Below are 25,393 nucleotides of genomic sequence, written 5' to 3' on the forward strand. Positions count from 1 at the left end.
AGCTGAAACAGAGCAGGCAAGAGACAGGAGAATCAGGACACAACGGAAGTTTAATGAATTTCAGAGTGAGGAAAACGATGCCCATAGTTGGAAGCACCCCCTGGCCCCCAGAAGGAAGGTTTAACATGCTGGGCCTAAGACAGGTCTTATATACATACTGGGTCGGACCATGATTTTTTTTAGGTTTTTTTTGCAAGGCAAATGGGGTTAAGTGGCTTGCCCAAGGCCACACAGCTAGGTAATTATTAGGTGTCTGAGACCGGATTTGAACCCAGGTACTCCTGACTCCAAGACCTGTGCTTTATCCACTACGCCACCTAGCCGCCCCCCCCCATGATGTTTTTAATGTAGGGGCGGGGTCATAGCCACTCTGAACCAGAATTCTGTGACAGGAAAAGGAAATGTGAACATGTTATAGATGGCCCTGGGAAATAGAGGGAGCTAAATCCTCAGTGAACACTTAGTGCTGGTCCAAGCAACATACTTTGCCAGAGGCTGAGATCATTCCAGGATGCAAAGGATTATTGTTATGCCAAGCTTTGGACAGAGACTGCTTGCTGGGCCTTAGCTCTGTAAAATGGTATCTCCAAAATATTTTGACAATATAAGCAAAAGAAGAATTTCTCATCACCATTATTGTTTATAGATGACTTCTTGTCAATTGTATCAAGGCCAGAAATGCATCAAAACCTCTTCAGTTAGAGCCATGCATAGAGCTATGCTTGCCTTTTGCATCTGACCATGAAATATTATGTACCAGTGACTGAATGATGTTCCCAGCTCCCTTACAGCCCCAGAGGGAACCCCTTCCAAAAATCATTTGTCCAGTTTCTCCATAAAGCAATGCAAGCTTGTTAGCTTGTTCTAATTCTATGCCCTAAAAAACCAAAGTGGATGAGAAATATTCATCAAATGTCACAGACTTTAACAAGCAGCACATTGAATTTAGGTTCATAGGATCATTAAGTCATAAAAAAAGATGAATACCTTGGTGTGGGGGCTGCTGAGCCCTCTTCAGAGATGCTTTCCACCTTTGATATCCACCTGAGTCACCCAACTCACCTGGGGCTCCAAGAAGCTGCAGCATTCTTAGCAGCCACAAACTAGGAAACCATTTTGGCAGGAGGGCTAAACCAGGTTGAGGGTAACCAAGGGAATCTCAAGCTCATTGGTGAGTTGGTGGGGATGTCTACCCCATGGGAAGTTTTCCACTGGTGGAATGAGTGGATGAGAACAATTCATTCCAACGGCCATGAAACCAATTGAGGCAGGTGCTGTGGAGCACTTAGAGCTTGACTAGACATCAAAGATGCCAAGGTCATCTACTGCATCTGGAGCCATCACCAATTATCTGTCTTACCATGCTGAATCATGATGACTTTGGAAGAGAGAGTGAGGTGAGCAACTTCATGAAATTCTACTTCGTTTAAATCCAATTTACATACACATCAAAAGACATCACCCATACTTCACTGAGGTCCATTCCAATATTATTACTACAGAGAGTGCAATTATGACAGATTGGACATGATTTTAGAATGCCAGATGTATGCTTGCCAAAAAACCTATTTTATGGAGAACTCACACAGGGCAAGTGCTCACAAGGAGATCAGAAGAAATGATACCAAGACATCCTGAAGGTCTCTCTTAAAAACTTTAAAATTGATTGTACAGCATGGGAGACACACTGGCACAGGATTGCCCAGCATGGCAGTGCCCTCATCAGACAGGGAAGAATTGAAGCAACTCAAAGGAAACATGACATACAAAAGTTTAGAGTAGGTACCCCAGGTGTCTATTTGTGCCCGACCTGTGGCAGAGCATTCCAAGCTCATATTGGTCCAATCAGTCCTAGTCAGACACACTGTAATGTGTCTCAAACATGTTGATATCATTTTGGTCTTCTTTGATAATAAAGGACAAAAGCCAACCAACCAATGAAATCATAAATTATTTAGAGCTGGAAATGAAGTCCAACCTCCTGATTTTGCAGATGAGGACAATAATATACAGAGAGTTAAGTTTAACTCAAAACTTCCCAATTCTACTATTCTGACCCATAACATCAGGGAAGGTAGAATAGGTACTGTCTTTTCTGAATGTTTTACAGAAGTGGTGTCAAATTCAAATAGAAAGGAGTGCCACCAAACTGAACATAAGGATATTTTCAGGCATATATTGACTTAGAAAATCACAAATCAACATTATCTTTGTTTTGGGATAGATGACAGATAGACAGATAGATAGAAAGATAGATTATATATATATATATATATATATATATATATATATGATTTTACCAAATGTTTCCCAATTATAGTTTAATTTGGTTCAGATAGCACTTGACAGTGTCCTTTTGGAGGCAGACAGGTGGCCCAGTGGATAAAGCTCTGGCCCTGGAGTCAGAATTCAAATCCAAACTCAAATACTTTCTAGCTGTGTGATCCTGAGCCAGTAAATCAGTTAATCTCTGTTCACCTTAATCCATAGGAGGAGGGAATGACAAACTACTCCAGGATCTTTACCAAGAATACCCCGTGGACAGCATTGAAGTGCTATAGTCCACAGGTCACAAAAAGTCAGACACAACTGAACAACAATCTGAGCATTCTGTCATCTTTTCTCCATTTTTCCCCTCTTCTTGATAGTATGAAGGCTTGAGACTGAGGTATACAGACACGTAATAAGTGAACATCAGTGAAATATAATCAGGATATCTCTTAGCAATAAGGAAATGAAATTTTATGGTTGCATTCCCCTTGATCCATAAACCTAGTGGAAAGTCATCTTTGTGGCTACTTTCCTTTTAACATAGTGAAAAGTGTAGGGGGGAGTTAGTTCTAAACCTTTTTTAATCTAACTTACAACCTCTTCATTTGCTTGCTCTCTCTAAAGTCACATCTTTTAACTGCCAAAAGTAATGGCCTCATCTTTATCCTTGCCATTCTAGATCTCTTTGTAGCCTTTGACACTATAAATCAATCTCTTCTCCTATACACTGTTTCCTTTCTAGATTTTTTTTGATATTTTCAAGGCAATGGGGTCAAGTGACTTGCCCAAGGTCACACAGCTAAGTTAAGTATCAAGTGTCAAAGACTAATTTGACTGACTCTAGGGCTGGTGCTCTGTCTACTGTGCCACCTAGTTGCCCCTTCTCCTCCTATCTTTATGTTCACTCTTCAGTCTCCTTCACTGAACTTGCTTAATCTAGATCATGCCTACTAACTAGGTGTCCTCAAAGGTTCTTTCTAGGGAGCTCTTCTCTTCTCCCCCTATACTATCTTGCTTGATCTCATCAGTTCTCATAGGTTCAATTATTATCTCTGATTCCAGATCTACTTATCACTATTCACTCTCCTTAGCTCCCTGTCTTGCATCACCCTACCAAGCCCTTGGGAATCTCTAATTCAACAGATCCAAAGCAGAACTCATTAATGTTATTCCTCTGTCCCAAACCCTCCCTTCTTATGAATTTCCCTAATATTGTCAAGAGGATCACCATCCTCCATTTACAGCCACCACTCTGGTCCAGGCTTTCATCCCATTCCCTTATCATTGGAATATTGCAACAGCCTGCTGATGGGTCTCCCCACTTTGAATTTCTTCCCACTCTGCACCATCCTCCACTCAGCTGCCAGTGATTTCAGTAAAATACACTTACTACTTAATGAAACTTCAGTGGCTCCCTATCACTTAACAGTATCAAATACAAAATCTTTTAAAATCTTTTAAAATCCTTTTAAAATCTTTTAAAATCCTTCAAAAACTTAGCCCTTTCTATCTTTCTAGTCCTCTTCCAAGCTTTATGGTGCTCAGTACCTTTCTTCTTGCTTGTCATTGTACACAACATTCAATCTCCAAACTCTATGCCTTTCAATGGCTGGCCACTATGTCTAGAATATTTTTCCTCTTCACCACAATTCCTTTTAGATTTCTACTTTTTTCTGCCTTTTTCCATCTGCTCTTTTTATATCTTGTATGCACAGAATTATTTCTGTGTCATCTTCCCCACTGAAATGTGAACTCCTTAAGAGTTTGGGGGGGGTTTTACCTCTCCTATACTTAGCTCAGTAGCATTATTTCCTTATTGCTGTTGATTGATTGAATTTTCTTCTTTTTTTAAAACAAGTGTGGTTGTGTGCTCTCTCCAGGATAGTTCTCCACCTGCACTTAAGATCTGGAAAGGAATTCTAAGGAATATTGGATGAAAGAGATGGTGATGATTCTCCACAAAGGAACATTATATCTATTTTCATTATTTTCATTTTTACTTTATTCTATGTACAAAAATGCTATGCTGTAACATATATAAATAAATGAAACTATCGGTGCCATGGTAAGTACCTGAGAGAGTAGAATGGGAGCAACAAAGTTGAGAGACAGAGAGAGAAAGAGAGAGAGAGAGAGAGAGAGCGAGACAGAGAGAGACAGAGACAGAGAGACAGAGACAGAGACAAAGATAGACAGAGACAGAGACAGGGGGGAGAGAGAGAGAGAGAGAGAGAGAGAAGATTAGATTTAATATTCTAATATTTGTCCAATATGTTCTTTAATCTCCTATATAAATTAGAAGCCTTCTACTTCCAGGGATCAAAAAAGATCACTTTCAAGTCAAGTGAGCTAAAGCATAGAGACATTTTGGTAGTGGGGATTGTCACCTGAGCTTGTTCAGACTAGTAAATCCTGCTAAGAACTGAATAGCCAGGGTGCATGCCTTAACAAAGAGAACCACATTATAATGAACTTGGATATTTCTCTCTGAGCTAATCAAAGCTCCTTTGGGCTTATTAACTTAAAAGCAGCTGTCTTGCTATACAGATAAGGGAAACAACATGAAACCAAAGTCACATGTTCAAGGAATTGTTTTAAACACTAGGTAAAGACAAAAATGGGACAATGCCACCACATGGTATGGGCTTAATAATGTTTGTTTAATTGTCTTGATCCAAGGAAACTTAAACATTAAAGACCGCCATCACACACTTTGGATTGATATGTTATGGAGAATTTTTGATAAAACAAAAAATTATATGGGCTAAAAATTATGTAGATATGTATTGGTGGAGGAAGTATTGGTGTGTTGATGCTCCTGAGAGCCAGCTGTTAAATTTTTAGGATAAGCATTTATACCTCTGCAATCAGCAATACAAATCAGTACTTGATTTATATAGTTTGACCTAGACTTAAGACAGTGATGAAGAAAATGTTAATAATGCATATTAAATTTAAAAGTGTGTCTAAGGTATATGGGGGGATGGGGGAAGAGAGCCAGTTATTAAACATTTCTCACACATAACTGAGAACCTCTACCAATTAAATTACAATGTCTATCTAAATACCCAAACAGTGAATTATGTCCCCTCTCTCAGTACGATGCCCAAAATTTATGCTTGGAAGAAGAGTCCCAATAATTTGAAAGTTGAGATATGAATTCATAAATTTAATAAGGGACTTATAAACAGTATTTGCTCAACCCTAAAACACTATGTAAATGCCAGAAGATAATGTTTATTATCTAATTCACTATCATCCTTATTTTTTATTTTTTTTGTTCTGCTAACTTTTGTGAAGGTGACTAAAATGGTGGGTCTGAAATGCTTTCAGTGAGCCTATAAGAATCTGGAAATGTAATTTCATGTTTTATAGGCTCACTGGAAGCATTTTCTGGACAACTCCAATATCAGATAATACTATGGGGATGATAATATGTACCTCATCCTGTTCTCACAATGTTTTGATTTCTTTTGCTAAATGTCTATTTTTTGAAAATGTTTAATTCCATGTAGCTTGGAGATTAAGAGAAATCAACATGATAGCTAGTAAAAATGTTTTACTTAAATTTTTATTTCATTTTTCAAACACCACCACTTCCTTACATTACCTGCATTGTTCTGGGTTCTTTAAGGTAGCAATGACATGGTCTTGAATATCTATCACAGAGTTCTCTATTTCTGTAAACAAATTAGTATAACTTCAGTTACTGTATTTTTATTTTTTATCAAGTAATTGGTGGTCAACTTAATGTGGACATAACCTAGAGAAGACCTTTAGATTATACCATTTGTCATTTTTATTAATATTAATATTTATATCTTTCTTCATACCTTTTTCAATGGAGATCAGATAGAATCAATCCTAGGACAAATCAATATCTTGCTATTATCATTTTATGTGAAACATTCTATGGACTATTATACAATTTGATGAAATAACTTTCAGTTATTGAATAAAATCATGTAAGCTCTGTAGGCTTACTATAAGCAATCTTCAAGTGTGGGACATTATTAATCCTATTCTTATCTTTCCTATTGTATCATATTGTAGTTATTGTAATTATATGCCTTCTCATCTTTTTTGAATGGGTTGTCAAAAGTAGATTTTTTGAGAGCTAAGAATGGCCTATTGGGACTTGACATAACTAACTATTTTGCCATTTCCTAGTTGCTGACTTAGCACATATTCCAGGTTGACTTCTTTGAATGTCTCCTCTCTGTCTCTGAATGCCGTAAAAGATTTTAGTTTGCAAAGAATATCTTTGATAGTTCAAAGAAATATCTTGTCTGCCAAGTAACAGATGTTTTTCTTTGATATGCTATGAAAAGCTATGGTGACAAGAATACATTCCTTCTTTTATAATAAATGTTTGTTATAACAAATATACCTGACCAAAGAGCACATCTTCTCTTTGCCTCACCTAAGGAGTGTTTAATATGAGACTCCCAAACTGAAACAGATATACATGTCCATTATCTACTGAAGAACTGTATCAAATTCTAAGTAAATAAACTGTAGTTTTTCCAGTGTCTGGCTGGCTTATTGGCAATAGAATCAATATTAAAGAGAATTCATACAACAGGATAGAAAAGCTACTGGAACAGTGCATTCAGTGCTCTATGTACTATGGAATAAGTGTATAAATGTGTATAAAATAATGTCTCTCTCTAGTTGAACAAAAGTGTTAAGTTATAAGTTCATACTCTGAAGGTTCACTGAAATCATTTAAGTACAACTCTAGTAGGACAACAAGGATGATATATACCTCAACCTGCGTAGGCTTATTACAAGTAAGGTTTGCTTTATTTTTTGTTTTATTTTTTAATTTATGCAATAAAACAAGCATTTCTATAACATATTGCAATAAAAAAAGGATTGCATATGAAACTGCAAATCTACTTTGCACAACTTGCTAATATCCTTTCAAATATACAACAAAATTATCATATAAATTTCTTTTTTTCTTTCCTCCCCCTTTCCCTTTCTCCCTAGAGATGGCTACCATAAGACACAAATATATAGGTGTAAATATGTAAAAATATTCAATATATATATATATATATATATATACTTATATTCATCACTTCTTTCTCTGGATGCAGATAACATTTTTTTCTTTTGAAAGTTAATTTGGGTATTTATAATAGTCAAAATTAACTTTGTCACTCAAAGATACTCTTAAAAACATTATTTCATTATTTCATGCATCTTTCCATGTTTTTCTGAAATTGTTGAGATCATCATTTAGCATGCCATCCCAATTTTTAAAAGCTAAATAATGTTAAGTTCTTATGGACCATTATAGTCTTTAAAAAATTTGACACACTATTATTTCTCCTTAGTTAATATGTTTTCTTGTATTTATCTTTTTTTCAGTAATACAAGCAATGAGAGTCTTAAATAAAGTATATAAAGCTTGGAATTGAATTTTATTTGGTAGAATCACTGGTGTCATTGTCCTTTGGTAATAGATATTTTAAGAAACATAGGATCTGGATTATAATGTACCTTGCTTAATCAGCTCTGTGAAGTGCTGGAATCAATAAATAGGAATTTTGTCTGGTTCTGCCACTTTCCATTTTCAAAATGTTAGTCACTTCCTTTGATACAGCTTTCAACACAACAATCATGTATTAGTTTCTGCAACCTTTTTTGTTTTTCATGTCCTCTAGCTTGCATTGTCATTGTGTTGGATGTCTTATGATCAGAAATTTTTCACCTCCTTCTTCAGATGTTCTGTTTCACCTAGAATATCTACTTTTCATGTCATTATATTAAAAGGTTTTGATTGTTTGTTTTGTTCTTTGAATTTTTAGACTCCTTAACTTTGATGCTATATATATATATATATAACTTGAATCTTTTATTTTAGCTCTCTGCCTAAGGAAGTATAGAATTATTAATATGCTATTTCCAGACTCTTTTCTAAAAGTCTTTTTTCATTAACTTTAATTGGGTACACACCAGATATTAACATACTCTTGCAATACCTTTCTGTACATTTTCAATGGCTCTTTCAAACTATTTCTTCCATGATCGTGTTTGACAACTGCCCTTAGGGTTATTCCTTGATAGCAAGCACACCTTTCCTCCTATGGCTCTTTTTTAAAGATCAACTAATTCAATTTCCTTCATTGTACAAATGAGAAAATGAAGGCCTACAAAAAGGTTTGATTTGCCCAAGGTAACAAATCTCATTATAGTCCAGAGTTCTTTCCACATAACTATATTTTGTTTCTGTTTGTTTTTCAGATAAACTGAAAGGGAGAAAAAATAAGTACAAATTAACCCCTTTCTCTTTTGCTCAGAAAATAGGTTATTAGAAGGATAACAGTTGTTTATAGAAAGGAGAATGAAGAAGAATGCTTCAAGATTCAACTGGATTCAAAACAATTCAATCCATATTAAGCACCTACCAATTCACATACAAGTCATCACCCCCCATGATGTCACTGGTCCTCTTTGAAAACAATGGACAAATAATAACTGCAGCCTCAGAAGGGGAATTTAGAGATTTCTCCAGAGGGAGACACAGACCCCTCAATCACTCGACCAAAGTTAACATCTGCAGCCACAGCCAACCACACTTTAACTTATCTCTGACATAGTAATGTCATTTTGGTCTTCTTTAAGGAAGGACAAGAACCAACCAACTTAGTAATCTTTGACTGAAATTTAAAACCTGGAGATATAGTTGTCCTTTCTATAGAACTTCCTATAAATTAGTAATCAGTCCTTATGTTTTTCTCCATTGTGTTGATGATTGGAAATGATTGGAATTAGTTTTAAGGTTAGAATCCTAAATTGCAAGAGAGTCAGGAAAACTATCTCCAGTATGCTTGAGGAAAGTAATAAAATGAAAGACACTCCAAAATTAAAATTAGTCAAATCATATCATGATAATCTCAATCCAAATCATGGAAAAAAAACCCCACATTTTTGAAATTAAAATCAGAATCAGTCTGTAAGGACCATGGAACTATTCAAAAAGAGAACAGCAACAATTTTATTACTGAAGATGTATTTTCCATTCTCACACTGCTTTTTCAGAATCCTCATAAACTAAGGGAGAAGAAATAGAAGAATATTAGCAAAGAAGGAAGAAAAGCTCACCATTTGATAGCTTCCGGTTTTAACTAGTAATTTTTTCTAGTTAGGTGCTAAACTCTGTTGTTATTAGGACCCTCTAAATTAAGAACCCTAAGACAAAACCCAAATGATCCTGTTCTAGTTACAGTTCTGTATAACAGGATATATTTCAAAATGTCAAATAAAGGTTACAGTGTGAAAAGTTACTAAATAGTCATGAGAATAATGTTGCATCCAAAAATTAAGATGTAACTAGAAGTCCTGAGGCAAAAGATGAGAAAGAAAGGAATAGGGTTAACCTGGGAAAGGACAGAAAAGAAGGAACTAAATGGAAGACATCTGTGCTAGAGCAACAAAAGTTCCAAGTCCTAGAAGACTGGACATAGACTCCTTTGCCCAAACAAGTCTTTGAATCATCCATGACACCTTTGAGTCAATTAGGTGTTCATCTTCTAATGTTAAACTTAGCACATCTTTTTAGTTCAGTCAGATAGCAAAGGTCAGTCTGCAGATCATTGTTCCCAGCTTTACACTGTATTTTCCCTGAAGAAAAGCTTGGTGCTGTGAAGCAATGGAAAATAGAAGCAGAGTGCCCCACACAAGTTTATGATTGCCTGGAAGAATTCAGACAGCAAATAATTTCTTTTCTCCCTTAAGGGAAATACAAGTGTGACAAGGCCATATAGTCTCAGATATTTGCTGTTGATTTCAGAAATTTCTGTTAAATCTTTTGGGCTTCAGAGTTCAGAATGCAAGATAAAAACCTAAACTCAAACAAGTTTAATGAATGCACTGGAAGCTCCTGCATACTAACTTCTCTTTGTCTGTTAGCATCTTTACTTCCCAATGAAGTGAAATCTAAGATCAATTCTGATTTCTCTCATATTAAAAATAACCATGGATGAAATTAGTTGATGTATGTAAAGATTTATCCAATTTGTTATAATTTACCTAAGAGAAGGATTTAAATGGATGGAGATGAGATGAATGTGAATCTTTTCTTAAGAAGGTTGACACTATTCATGCCCACTTAAATGGTATTAATTTACTTCAGACACTTTTTACACTTAAAGTTAGAATTTAAATTAGGAGATGTCTGTTTCTATTAAGTTGAAAGTGATATGACTCAAAATATTATTATGGCTTGGTCATCCACTGCATCCCAGTTCCAACCATTACCAATTATCCAGACTTGTGACACTGGACTTCAGAGAGGCCGATAACTCCAATTCACATACAAGTCATCACCCCCATGATGTCACTGGTCCTCTTTGAAAACAATGGACAAATAATAACTGCAGCCTCAGAAGGGGAATTTAGAGATTTCTCCAGAGGGAGACACAGACCCCTCAATCACTTGACCAAAGTTAACATCTGCATCTGCCACATAAGCCTGATGGATGTACTACCTCCCTCCTTCATCAACATCACCACAAACCTCTCCCTTTGCTCTAGCTGACTAAAATCCCTTTAAAAGAACAAACCTGGACCATTATTCAGGAGAAACTTGGATTTAAATCTGGTCTGACACTTAGTAGTTATGTGTCCTGGGGCAATTCATTTAAATTCTCCGAGATTTAGATTATTCATCAGTAGGAATTGTCATTCCATTATTCTCTAGTTTATAGGGTCTTTTCAGGATCAAATGAAACAAAGCAAGTTGTTTAATAACCTTAAGAGTGTTGGAGCTGGGGCAGCTAGGTGGCGTAGGGGATAAAGCACGGGCCCTGGAGTCAGGAGTACCTGGGTTCAAATCCGGTCTCAAACACTTAATGATTACCTAACTGTGTGGCCTTGGGCAAGTCACTTAACCCCATTTGCCTTGCAAAAACCTAAAAAAAAAAAAAAAAGAAGAGTGTTAGAGCTGCTGACCTAGAAAGAGAGTTGATTCTTAAATTTCATTTTAATCTATAACACCTTGTAAATCTGCCCAAACTATAAATGAGGTCTTGATTTATTGTTATGTTCATTAGATTTGAGAAAATAATGCAGATTAAATTTAGGAATTTCATGAGTTCATATTTTGGAGAGCTAGTTGTTAAATATTTACCAGAATATCCCCGCTTAAAGCTCACTTAAATGTCAGCAATGAGGAGAAACTTTGCCCTTCATTCCACTTAAATGAAAATGCATGATTGTAGTATTAGTGATAAAACAAAAGGGTAACTCTTTGTAGAGTGTCAATTAAACATAGTTAATCCACAGGTGTAAATGACTGCTTTACTTAGGTCAACAGAAAGTTAGGAGGAGGGAAACAAATACAAAGTAGCTACTCTGTATAAGTATAATTTGATTCTTTCAACCCTGAGAATTGGGTATTATGATTATTATCATCTCTTTACAGTTGAGGAAACTGGAGCAGATTTTCCTAGAATCACATAAATAGTATCTGAGCATGGATTTGAACTTGTCTTTCTGACTCTAGACCAGCACCTTGTCCATCATGCCACCTAGCTTCCCTGAATCCTGTTGGGTCCAGTATTGATTTCATACGTGAATCAAAGAAATTCTGTTCGTTTCAACATCAGGAGATGCTGGAGAAAATGTGAAAGCATCAAACACCTTAAATAAGAAGAGATTTTGCCACTGTGAGAGGCAAAGGGCACAGGAGACCTGTGACCTAAAAAGTGATCTTTGAAAACTTCAGAGCTTTCCCTGAAGTTGCACTCAATACCTTCAGTGGGTTAGAGACAAAGAAAAGGGCATGCTGAGGTTATTTTCATCCTGCAATTTCAGATGCAGGCAGCTCTGCTTTGTGTGATTTGTGAAGGTGTCAGGGCTGAGTTCTGTTGGTTTTTAAACTCAGATTACCCAGAGGATTTAATAGGAGAGTGTGCTTCTTCTCTCCAGCGCTAGATGGCCTTATTTGATTTGTTGTTGTCCAGGTACTGATTTATATTGAACACCAACACCATCTTCTTTGCAAACGTTTACATCCTTGATTCCAGTTCATGGTTCTTTTCTCTTTCGAGTTAAAGGTTAGATAAGGGAAATTTAAAATATTAGTTTGTTATAAACATACATTTTACAAAATGTGCCTCAATTCATTTTAAGGTTGGCGGGGGGGAGAGGAAAAGGGAAAGGAGTAAATCTAAAATTTATTTCATTGCTTTTAATACATTTATTGATATAAGCCCATAGAGTTTTTAAAAAAGCTTTTTTGTTTATATATTTATATATATATATATATATATATATATATATAATATAATGTATTGTAATTTTCCAGATGTAAAACCATCCTTTTGCCTGGTAAAAACCATATTTGCTCATTATAAATGATTTTTAAATATATTTCTACATATTTTATTATTAATAACAGCCAGTATTTACATAGTGCTTTAAGGTTTACAGAACAAATAACTGTCAGGTGTTAGAGTTGAAAAACCTGAGGTTGAGACATTGTTTTTGCAACTTAAATTTCCCTTATGGAAAATGGTCTAAAGTGTTTAGTGTTCTAGCATTTTATATTTCTTCATATTTAAGAATAATCTATGAACTATTCATTTTTCTTTACAGAGCAATAAATATTTGTTGCATTGTAAAACTGGTCATAGTGCTATTAGTATAAAGAGTAATAAGAAAAAGATAAAGTAATTTTCTTCAAGAAGCTTGCAGTCTATTTGTTTTTTTTTAAAAAAAAACTTCTTTAAGAAACATCTGGATTTGTAACTATGGTGTGAGAAATTCCTAGTATGTAGACTCCCTCTACTGATGAAGATCAGCAATTACCCTGTATCATAGTCTCTTTTTTAAGTTTTAACATTTTTTATTATTTATGTTTTTGCAAGGTAATGGGGCTAAGTGATTTGTCCAAGGTCACACAGCTAGGTAATTATTAAGTGCCTGAGATCAAATTTGAACTCAGATCCTCCTGACATCAAGATCAGAGCTCTATTCACTTCACCACCTAGCTGCCCCTTAACATTTTTTAAAAAGTTTTTAGTTCCACATTCTATCCCTCCCTCCTCCTCTTCCCTCACTGAGATGTTAAGCAAATCAGATATAGGTTATGGACATGCAAAATTTTCATGATAGTCATTTTATATAAGAAAATGATTGAAAAAGAAAAAATGACAGTGAAAAATGGCATGCTTCAGTCTGTATTCAAACAATATCAATTCTTTCTCTGATGACAGATAGTGTGCTTCATCATTAGTCCTTTGGAATTGTCTTAGGTCATTATATTCTGAGAATAGGTAAGTCATTCACAGTTCTTCCTCTAACAATATTGCCGAGCCTGTGTACAGTGTTGTGTTAGTTGTGTTCACTTGACTATGTATCAGTTCATGTAAGTCTCGCTAGGTTTTTCTGCAATCATCCTGCTGATCATTTCTTATAGCACATTAACATTCCATCACAATCATATACCACAGCTCATTTAGCCATTCCTCAATTCAAGAACATCCCTTTGATTTCCAACACAAAAAGAGCTACTATAAATATTTTTGTTTAAATAGTCTCTTTTCTCAGCTTTTGGATGTCTTTGGAATATTGACTAGTAATGGTATTGATAGATCAAAGAGTATGTACATTTTTATAACATTCTGGACATAGTTCCAAATTGCCCTCCAGAATGGCCTGATCAGGTCACAGCTCCACCAAAAGTGCATTAGTATTCCAGTGGTCCCACATTCCCTCCAAAATCTAACATGTTCCTTTTTTTATCATATTAGTCAATCTGCTAAGTGTGAGATAGTATCTCAGAGTTGTATAATTTGTATTTCCCTAATCAATAGTGATTTAGAACATTTTTTCATATGACTACAAATAGCATTTTTATCTGAAAACAGCCTGTTCATATCCTTTGACCATTTATGAGCTGGGAAATGATTTTTTATTTTTATAAATTCAACTCAGTACTCTATATACATTTGAGAAATGAGGCCTTTATCAGAAATACTTGTTGCAAAATTTTTTCCCCAGCTTTCTGCTTTCTTTATAATTTTGACTGCATTGGTTTGGTTTGTGTAAAAGCTTTTAAATTGTATATAATCAAAATGATCTATTTTATATTTTGTAATACTTTCTAATTCTTCTTTGCTCCTAAGTTCTTCTCCTAGCCATAAATCTGACTGATAAACTATTCCATGCTCTCTTAATGTGCTTATGATGTTAACCTTTATGTGTAAATCTTATCCATTTTGACCTCTTGGTCCCAGGTGTGGGATGTTAGTCTAAACCTAGTTTCTGCCATATTATTTTCCAGTTTTTCCAACAGCTTTTGTCAAATGATGAATTTTTTGAACTATTCATTTTTGTAAAATTGAAAAAAAATTAGTTGTGAATCCATCTGTGACATCTGTAGTGTTTCTTTTTTTAAATTAATATTTTATTTTTCCCTAAATACTTGTCAATTTTTAACATTCACATTTCTATTTGAGTTCCAAATTTTTTCCCATCCTACTTCCTCTCCCTGTTCCCAAAAATGGTAGGTGATTTGATACCAGTTATACATGTGCTATCATGTAAAACATTTCAATATTAGTCATAATTGTAAAAGAAAAAACAGATCAAAAGAAAAAATGACACAAAAATGAATAAAATGAGAGTAAAAGAGTGCTTTGATCTGCATTCAGAAGTTCTTTATCTAGGTGTGGATAGCATTTTTCTTCTTGAGTCCTTTGTTGTCTTGGATTACTGTGTCACTAAGAAGAGTCAAGTTATTCATAGTTGACCATCACACAATGTTGCTGATACTGCATACTATGTTTTTCTGATTGTGCTCATTTTACTTTGTATCAGTTCCACAAGTCTTTTCAGGTTTTTTGAAATCTGCCTGCTCATCATTTCTTATTGTACAATAGTATTCCATTACATTCATATACCTCAGTCGTTGTTCAGTCATTCTTTATCTGATTGACAACCATTAAATTTTCAATATTTTACCACCATGAATAAGTTTGCTAGCAACTTTTTGCATATATAGGTCCTTTTCCCTTTTTAATGATCTCGTTGGGATACAGATCTAGTAGTGGCAGTGCTGAATCAAAAAGTATGCAGTTTGGTTACCCTTTGGGTATAGCTCCAAATTGTTGGATCAGTTCACAATTCCCCCAACAGTGCATTGTTGGGATGCCAGGAGACATCCAGTGTGGTAATGAGTGATTCCTGAAGAATTGCGAGGGAGTCCCAGGGAAAATACTCTTTACTTTGTGAAGAGCAGGACCTTCCTGGAATGTGTTCACCCTGACAGAGGGGCCTACACTATTCCAGCAGTTCTGGATACATCAGGTGAGCTCTCTCTCCAGATTTACACCATGGTGTGTCAGGTTAGCTTTACCATACTGTAGACAGTTTGTTGCCATAAGATCAGACCATAAAAAGACAAGACAGGGTGCCTGTACTATACTGTCAAAATTTGTCACAAATAATTAGACCTTCAAGAGATAGGTTAGCTCTATGATACTTTCTTTTTTTCAATTTAATTTTCTTAATTTATTTACACATTACTAAAATGTTCCTGTTTAAGAGTAAACATAGTATCCCCTCCCCACAAAAATGTAAAACCTCATGAGAAATAAAGTAAAAGAAAAAAATACGTTTCAGTATGTGTTCTGATACCATCAACTCTGTCACAAGTAGATCACATTCTTTATCATAAGTCCATCATAGAAGTTACTTCTATATTTTTTCCACAGTTGCTGTTGCTGATTATAATTCCTCCCCACTACCATTTATTATATTTTCTCTCTCCTTTCACTCTGTCCCTCTTCAAAAATGTGCTGTGGGGCAACAAAATGGCACAGTGGACAGAGCACCAGCCCTGGGGCCAAGAGGGCCCAAACCTACATCCCACCCCAGAGAACTAGCAACCACTAGCCCCATGGTCCTGGACAGGCCACCTGAGCCTACTACCTTGCAAAAAGTAAGAGAATATGTGTTATTTCTGACTATCCTCTCCTATGATCTACCTTCTCCTCTATCACCTACATCCCCCCTCCCCTCCCCCATCCCCTTCTCTCCTTTTTCTTCTAGATATCTATATTCTATTGAGTGTGTATGCTATTTCCTCTCTGAACATTTCTAATGAGAATGAAAGATCCCTCATCCCCCCCTTCTATACCATCATAAAAGATACATGAAATATCTTTTACATGAGATACTTTAGCCTTTTATGCCTCTCCTTTCTCTTTCTCCCAGTACATTTCCCTTTTATCCATTGACTCCATCTTTTACAATATATTATATCTTCAAATTAAGCTCTCTCCTCTGCCTCATCTATAAAAGCTCCTTCTATCTGCTCTATTAAATGAGAATGTTTATATAAATATTATCAGTATCATCTTTCCATGCAGGAAAACACACAGTTCATCATCATCATTAAGTCCCCCATAATTTAATTTACCTTTCTCGTCCACTCTGTCTATGCTTCGACTGAGTCCTGTACTTGAAGATCAAATTTTCTGTTCAGCTCTTGGTCATTTCAACAGGAACATTTGAAATTCATCTGTTTCATTGAAAATCCATCGTTTCCCTTGGAAGAGGATGTTCAGTTTTGCTGGGTAGTTGATTCTCCGTTGCATCCCTAGCTCTTTTGCCTTCTGGAATATTATATTCCAAGCCCTACAAGCCCTTAATGTAGATGCTGTTAAGTCCTGGGTAATCCTGACTGTAGCTCCACTATATTTGAATTGTTTCCTTCTAATTGCTTGTAATATTTTCTCTTTGACTTGGGAGTTCTGGAACTTGGCTATAATATTCATGGGGGTTTTGTGTATCTCTTTCAGGAGGAGATTGGTAGATTATCTCAATTTCTATTTTACCCTCTGCTTCTAGGATATCAGAGAAATTTTCCTGTAAAAATTCTTTAAAAATGAGGTCAAGGGGTGGCTAGGCTAGTGGATAGAGCACCAACCCTGGAGTCAGGAGTGCCTGAGTTCAAATCTGGCCTCATAATAATTACCTAGCTGGTGTGGCCTTGGGCAAGCCACTTAACCCCATTGCCTTGCAAAAAAAAAATGAGGTCAACACTCATTTCCTGATCATGACTTTCAGGTAGAGCAATAATTTTGAAATTATCTTTTCTGGATCTATTTACCAGATCAGTTGTTTTTTCAATGAGACATTTCACATTTTCTTCTAGTTTTTCATTCTTTTGATGTTGAATTATTGTGTCTTGATTTCTCACAAAGTCAGCAGCTTCCTTTAGCTCCATCCTACATCTAAAGGATTTGTTTTCCTCAGAGAACTTTCTCATCTCCTTTTCTATCTGTCCAATTCTGCTTATTAAAGCATTTTTCTCTTCCCTTTCTATCTGGTCAATTCTGCTTTTTTTTTTGAAAGAATTTTTCTCCAACTTTTTTGAATTTTATTTATTTAAGGCAATGGGGAATTTAAGTGACTTGCCCAAGGTCACTTGGGCAATTATTAAGTGTTTGAGGCCAGATTTGAACTCAGGTACTCCTGACTCCAGGGCCGGTGCTCTATCCATTGTGCCACCTAGCTGCCTCCCTGGTTTTTAATATGTTATTTTCTTCAGCATTTCTTTGTATCTCCTTGACTAAGCTGCTGACTTCATTTTCATGTTTTTCCTTCATCCCTATCATTTCTTTTCCCAATTTTTCTTCTACCTCCCTTACTTGATTTTCAAAATCTTTTTTGAGTTCTGTCATAAACTGAGCCCAACTTCTATATTTCTTGGAGTCTTTAGATGCAGAAACTTCAACTTTCTCATTTTCAGATTGTATATTTTGGTCCCCCATAGTACCAAAGTAATTGTCTATGTTCAAGTTCCTTTTTTTCTGTTTATTCATTTCCCCATCCTGTGCCTGGTTTGGGGGTGCTTTCTGAGCTTTTTAGTATTATTGGGACACCCCCACAAGGACCTCAGCATGTGAGATTCTGACTGCTCTCCTGATCTGATGAATGGCCATATGGGGCCCCAGACTGTGACCAAGGTCTGAATGTGGTCAAAGCCCTAGAGTCCTGTTCCAGGGATAGAGGACAGACTGTGACAATCTCCCTCCACTCCCTTACCTTCAGTGAGCTGAGCAATGAGGGAGCAGGTGCTGGGTGGCTCCTGCTGGGCAGCTCCACAGGCCTGCTTCTGTTTCCTGGTGTCTGGGCTGTGCTGAGGGCCCCAGCTGTGCTGAGGAGGGCCATGCAGACCTAAGATTCATGCTCACTCTGGCAGAGGTCACCCTGCTGATCTTCCAAGTTGTCCTTGGTGTTCCCTGTGATGGCAATTCAGGAAACTACTTTTGCTGCTAGGAGCTGGGGCTTCCAGGTACCCTGGGGCTATTCTTGAAAGGCTGAAGCTCCTTCCCTCTGGCATGCTGCTCCCTCTCCAACCCAGTGGAACAGAGCCTTCCCACTATTTTCCAGGTTACCTTGGGTTGGAGAATTGCCTCACTGGATCTTTCTGTGGATTCTGTCTCTCAAAAATTTAGTTAGAATCATAATTTTAAGGTTTTTGAAATATTTTGGTGAGAACACCTAAGAGAGGCTGTTTCCTGCTGTCATCTTGGCTCTGCCTCTACCATACTTTCTAAAGTTTGTCACCAAACCTAAACCATTGAGAGATGGATTTATTGCAATATTGAAAGTTTATCACCATAAAATTAGAACATCAAGAAACAGATAGAGTACTGCCAGGTAGCCTCAGTGAGATAAATAAGATCTGATTCTGAAAGGTCAAAGTCTCCCACTGATCACCAACTATCCTTATCTTATTATATCTGCTCACATGGATAGTAAAAGAAAAATCTTTACACAACATTTCCTTACTTTAATAAGTCTTACGTACAAATCATGACGTCACTTTCCTGATGTCATAGTCTTCTTCAATATCCAAAAACAACCACTAACTATAAAACCCACTAATGATTAATTCAATAGTGTATTAGTGTCCCAATTTTCCCACATCCTCTCCAACATTTAGCATTTTTCTTTTTTATCATATTAGTCAATCTAATAGATATAAGGTATTACCTAAGAATTGTTTTCATTAGCATTTCTCTAATTAATAGTGATTTAGAACATCTTTTCATATGACTAAAATAGCTTAGATTTTTGTCTGAAAACTGCCTGTTCATATTCTTTGATCATTTATCAATTGGGGAATGTTTATATTCTTATAAATTTGACTCAATTCTTTATATATTTGGGAAATAAGGTTTTTTTAATCAGAGATACTTGACAAAAAGATCATTTCATAACTTCCTGCTTCTTTCTAATCTTGGCTGCATTGGCTTCGAGCAAAAGCAATTTAATGTAATGTAATCAAAATTATCTATGTTATATTTAATAATGTTCTCTGTCTCTTGTTTGGTTTTGAACCTGTAACTTCTCCTTTAATTTGGATGCTATTCTACTTGGAACATATATGTATATTATTAATAATACTTCATTATCTAGGGTAACTTTTAGTAAGATGTAGTTTCCTTCCTTATCTCTCTTTTTTTTTTAGGTTTTTGCAAGGCAATGGGGTTAAGTGGCTTGCCCAAGGCCACACAGGTAATTATTAAGTGTCTGAGGCCAGATTTGAACTCAGGTACTCCTGACTCCAGGGCTGGTTCTCTATCCACTGCACCACCTAGCCTCCCCCTTCCTTATCTCTTTTAATTAGGTCTCTTTTTGTTTTTATTTTGAATTCAGGATTACTACCCCTATTTTATTTTATTTTAATTGAAGCATATAAATTCTGCTCCAGTCTCTCTCCTTTATTCATTGTGTACCTTTCTTCTTCAAGTGTGTTTCTTGTAAACAACATATTGTAAGATTCTGGATTTTGATACACTCTACTATCTGCTTCTGTTTAATGGGAGAGTTCATCCCTTTCACATTCATAGTAATGATTGCTATATATTACCCTCCTTCCTACTTTTCCTCCTGTTTGTCCTCTCCTTGTACCCTTTCCCTCCTCCATAGTATTTTGCTTCTGTCTACAGCCTCCCCCCAGACTGCCTTCTTTTCTGTCAGTCCTCACCCCACCCCTTATATAATCTCATCCTCCCCTACTTTCCTGTCAGATTAAGATACATTTTTATTTTCAACTGATTGTATATATTATTCCCTCTTTGAGCTAATACTGATGAGACTAAGGTTCAAGACAACTCTACTTTTTAAGCAGGTTTCTTTTTCCAAGCTATTGACTCTTTTTTTCATCATTTTCTTATATCACTTTCATTTCTTTTCCCAATTTTTATCCTACCTCTCTAATATGGTTTTTAAGTTCATGTTTGAGCACTTCCATGAATTTTTTCTGAGCTCAAGTCCCTTCCCATTTTTATTTGGGGTTTTGTGAATTATTTGACATTGTTGTCCTTTTCTGAATTTGTATTTTGATTTTCCCTATCACCATAATAACTTTCTATGGTAAAATTCCTTTTGTTGTTATTTTTGTTCATATTTCTTACCTTTATCCTTTCTTTTAAATTTGGGCTATTTTCCCAGGGTATAAGGGTGTCTCAGGCTTCTTGTACCAGAGGCTGCAGGCATTGGTGGTTTCCTAGGGCTACACTAATGTTACCCTGAGGTCCATGGGAGACTTTCATGTCTTATGCTCCACTGATGATGTAAGGTAGGAGTGACTTGCACTACTAGAGGCCATAGGTATCCAGCAGCTGAATTGGTGCTGAGTCAGGATCCTAGTGCTGATGTCTGGCATGTGCTGAAGCCTATTAGATATTTCTGTGTTTTCCCTGGGCTACACTGAAGCATTTGGCATCTGGCAGCTGCTTATTCCCTGTTTGTCCATGGATATGCAGAACAAAGGAAAATCCTGGCAGCTTCTTGGTTGCTCAAGAACTGGTAGAATTGGCATCTACCTGTTTGCCTGGGGTTACACTGAAGCATATGGTGGTTTTGGAGCTGGAGTCTGCCTGTTCACCTGACTATGCTGAAACACAATGAGGGTCCTGGTGTTAGAATTTGCCTGCTCCACCACACTAGGGTGCAAGATCTCTCAATGGTTTAGTGAAATGAGATTTTTCTGGGAAGTTTCCTGTCATAGAGTACACCCCCCTTTTACCAAAGTGAGACAGACCTTTCTTGTCACTCTTCCAAGTTTCTTGGGCTAAAAGATTGTCCCACCCCTGTTGTTCTTTTGTTGTTTAGTTTTTTGTTTGTTTGGGGGTTTTTTGCTGGATTTACAATTCCAAGATTTATTTTGGGTGTTATTTTGTCATTGATTGGAGGTAAATATGGTAGAGCTACCGCAGTTTAATGCTTACTCTGAAATCTTGGCTCTAGAAGATCTGTGGTATTTCTTCTGCAGGACATTTGTGATAATTTGCCTTGTTTCTCCTTCAAGATTGACATATTTAAAGTATTTTGTGTAGGTTTGGGTCACTTTGGAAAAAAAATTTTGTTACTATCTTTTGCTTTTAGATAGCCTTCAAATTAGTCTCCCTCTCTCATCTCTCCCTTTTCTAAACCATTCTATTTTATTAAACTGCCACGGCAATTTTTTCTAATGCATAGGCCATGTCAATGCGTACTCTGAGTTCCAGTAGCTGCCTATTGCCTCCAAAATCAAGTGTAAATCTTCTCTTTTGAAGTTCTTGATAAAGCTGTCAGCTTCCTACCTTTCCAACCCTCATACTTTACTTATTTTTTTCCACTTATTCTGTTCAACTAAACTGGGCTATTTGTTGCTCAGACTTGATATTCCATCTCCCAACTCCTTGGTTGTAATGACTGTCTTGTGCCTAGAATGCTCTGTCCCCTCACCTCCTTGGCTTCCTTCAGAGCTTAGCTCAAAGCCACTCTCTACAGGAGGCCTTTACCAATCTTTTCAGACTTCTCCTTTCCTTTCCTTTTATGTTTCTTATATAAATCTAATAATTATTTACATGCTGTCTAACCCATTAGGATGTACAATCTTTGAAGGCAAGTACTAAGTACTGTTTTTTTGCCTTTCTTTGTATTCCCAAGGCTTAGGATGCATGGAACATAGTAAATACTTGCCAGTTTCATATAACCTAGGTTTCCAAATGTATATCTCCTTATACCAAAGAGTTCCAGAAAACCACACTCAATTCCAAAGGAAAAGGGGGGGAAATGTAGTTTAACAAAACTTAACAATATATTTGTCTGACATATGCCCTATCCTATCCTTTGGAGAAATATTTGATCATTGTCATTTTAAAGTGTTCAATTTTCTGTCTTTTCCATTTAGATTGCTCCCAAGGAATATAATAATCTAAATGGATCTATGTACAGCTTCACCAATAATGCATCAGTGTGCAAGTCTATCAAAAACCACCACAGTACTATATAATTCACATTTTTTATCACTAGCATAAATTGTTGGCTATGAAATGAAATCTCAGAGTTGTTTTGATTTGTATCTTTCTATTTGGGATCTGAATTATTCTTTCATATAGTGGTTAATTAAGTTTGTAATTCTTTTTCAGAACTTTTTATTGATATCTTTTGATTATTCATTGAAGAATGGTTCTTAAAATTATATAATATTCCATTAATTCCCTACAAACCTTGGATGTCAGATCTTTTTAAGAGATATCAGGTCAAATTGGGTTTTCAGTGAAAAACTGATGCCAGTGGTATAAATGTTTAGCTGAAAGTTTTTCAGTTTCACATAATCATATTATTTGCTTTATCTTTCCTAATCATTTATTTGCTTAAGAATTTACTCCCTAGCCACAACAGTAAAAGGAATCTAAAATGCAGTTCTCTTCTGATTTTTTTTATGGTATGATCCTGTTATAAATGGCTCATGAATACAGCCCAGAATGACTAAAATGGCTTTTATTAAAACGTCTTAATAAAAGGACCTCCTCTCTCAAGGGCAGAAAGCCACCAAATCAAGGAAATTCAAAGTCTTATATGCACTTTGAAAGGCTTATTCCTACCTCTTCATGCCAATCATTGCCTGGGATCACAACCTAATTGATACATTTACTCCCCTACATTTTCCCTGACTTGCTCATAATACTAATGAGAAGAACAGCTACTTCCTTGAGCAGGTGCAAAGGACAATTACACAGACTCATTCAACCTCTGAAAAGTTATTGCTTTAATCCCCATTTCCCTTTGTCTAACTCTCTCCTTCCTGTAAACAGGTTGGCATCTCAGGTTTCCACAAAGACCAGACATCATGGTTTCTCATAGACACCTGGGAGACTCTGTTAATTCCCTTTCTCACCTTTCTGAAAGCAAAACACTGATTCTTTCCCATAATTCTTTTTTTAATTTTTTTTATTAAAGATATTATTTGAGTTTTACAATTTTCTCCCAGTCTTGCTTCCCTCCTCCCACCCCCACCCCACAGATAGCACTCCGTCAGTCTTTACTTTGTTTCCAAGTTGTACCTTGCTCCAAATTGGGTGTGATGAGAGAGAAATCATATCCTTAAAGAGAACAGAATTCTCAGAGGTAACCAGATCAGACAATAAGATATCTGGGGTTTTTTTCCAAATTAAAGGGAATAGTCCTTGTACTTTGTTCAAACTCCACAGCTCTTTATCTGGATACAGATGGTACTCTCCTTTGCAGACAGCCCAAACTTGTTCCCAATTGTTGCCCTGATGGAATGAGCAAGTCCTTCAAGGTTGAACATCACTCCTATATTGCTGTTAGGGTGTACAGTGTTTTACTGGTTCTGCTCATCTCACTCAGCATCAGTTCATGCAAATTCCTCCAGGTTTCCCTGAAATCCCATCCCTCCTGGTTTCTAACAGAACAATAGTGTTCCATGACATACATATACCACAGTTTGCTAAGCCATTCCCCAATTAAAGGACATTTACTTGATTTCCAATTCTTTGCCACCACAAACAGGGCTGCTATAAATATTTTTGTACAAGTAATGTTTTTACCCTTTTTCCTCATCTCTTCAGGGTATAGACCCAGTAGTGGTATTGCTGGGTCAAAGAGTATGCACATTTTTGTTGCCCTTTGGGCATAGTTCCAAATAGCTCTCCAGAAGGGCTGGATGAATTCATAGCTCCACCAACAGTGTAATAGTGTCCCAGATTTCCCACATCCCTTCCAACAATGATCATTATCCTTCCTGGTCATACTGGCCAATCTGAGAGGTGTGAGGTGGTACCTCAGAGAAGCTTTAATTTGCATTTCTATAATAATTAATGATTTAGAGCATTTCTTCATATGGCTATGGATTGCTTTGATCTCATCTGTAAATTGCCTTTGCATATCCTTTGACCATTTGTCAATTGGGGAATGGCTTTTTGTTTTAAAAATATGACTCAGTTCTCTGTATATTTTAGAAATGAGTCCTTTGTCAGAATCATTAATTGTAAAGATTGTTTCCCAATTTACTACTTTTCTTTTGATCTTGATTACATTGGTTTTATCTGTGCAAAAGCTTTTTAATTTAATGTAATCGAAATCATCTAATTGGTTTTTAGTGATGTTCTCCAACTCTTCCTTAGTCATAAACTGTTCCCCTTTCCATAGATCTGACAGGTAGACTAGTCCTTGATCTTCTAATTTGCTTATAGTATTGTTTTTTATGTCTATGTCCTGTAACCATTTGGATCTTATCTTGGTAAAGGGTGTGAGGTGTTGGTCTAATCTAAGTTTCTTCCATACTAACTTCCAATTATCCCAGCAGTTTTTATCAAAGAGGGAATTTTTATCCCAGTGGCCGGACTCTTTGGGTTTATCAAACAGCAGATTACTATACTCCTCTCCTGCTTTTACACCTAGTCTATTCCACTGGTCCACCACTCTATTTCTTAGCCAATACCAAACAGTTTTGATGACTGATGCTTTATAATATAATTTTATATCAGGTAGGGCTAAGCCACCTTCGTTTGCATTTTTTTTCATTAAGCTCCTGGCAATTCTTGACTTTTTATTTCTCCATATGAATTCACTTACAATTTTTCCTAACTCATTAAAGTAATTTTTTGGAATTTTGATTGGTAGGGCCATAATTCTTAATAGTCAAGTCATTTGACCATTTCGGTTTTTATTGTTGAATCATTGCCAGGTTTGTCTGCCTCTCCATGTTCTGGTTGTCAATTTCTTCTCTTGATCATTTTACAGATAAATAGCTGAGGTAAACAGGGTTTAGTGACATGCTCGGTATCAGATA

The 25,393-nt window shown here is 36.2% G+C and overlaps 1 long non-coding RNA gene across 1 annotated transcript in view; it reads right to left on the reverse strand.

Annotated features, from left to right (window-relative positions):
• The window catches only part of LOC141507544 (uncharacterized), a 138,497-nt gene that overhangs the window by 10,936 nt on the left and 102,168 nt on the right, over window positions 1–25,393 (reverse strand). Inside the window, exon 3 of the long non-coding RNA XR_012474179.1 lies at window positions 11,036–11,195. This is a non-coding gene — a long non-coding RNA (uncharacterized LOC141507544). The remainder of the gene's footprint in view (window positions 1–11,035; window positions 11,196–25,393) is intronic.

This window comes from Macrotis lagotis, chromosome 1 (genome assembly GCF_037893015.1).
Source record: "Macrotis lagotis isolate mMagLag1 chromosome 1, bilby.v1.9.chrom.fasta, whole genome shotgun sequence".
NCBI lineage: Eukaryota > Metazoa > Chordata > Mammalia > Peramelemorphia > Peramelidae > Macrotis > Macrotis lagotis.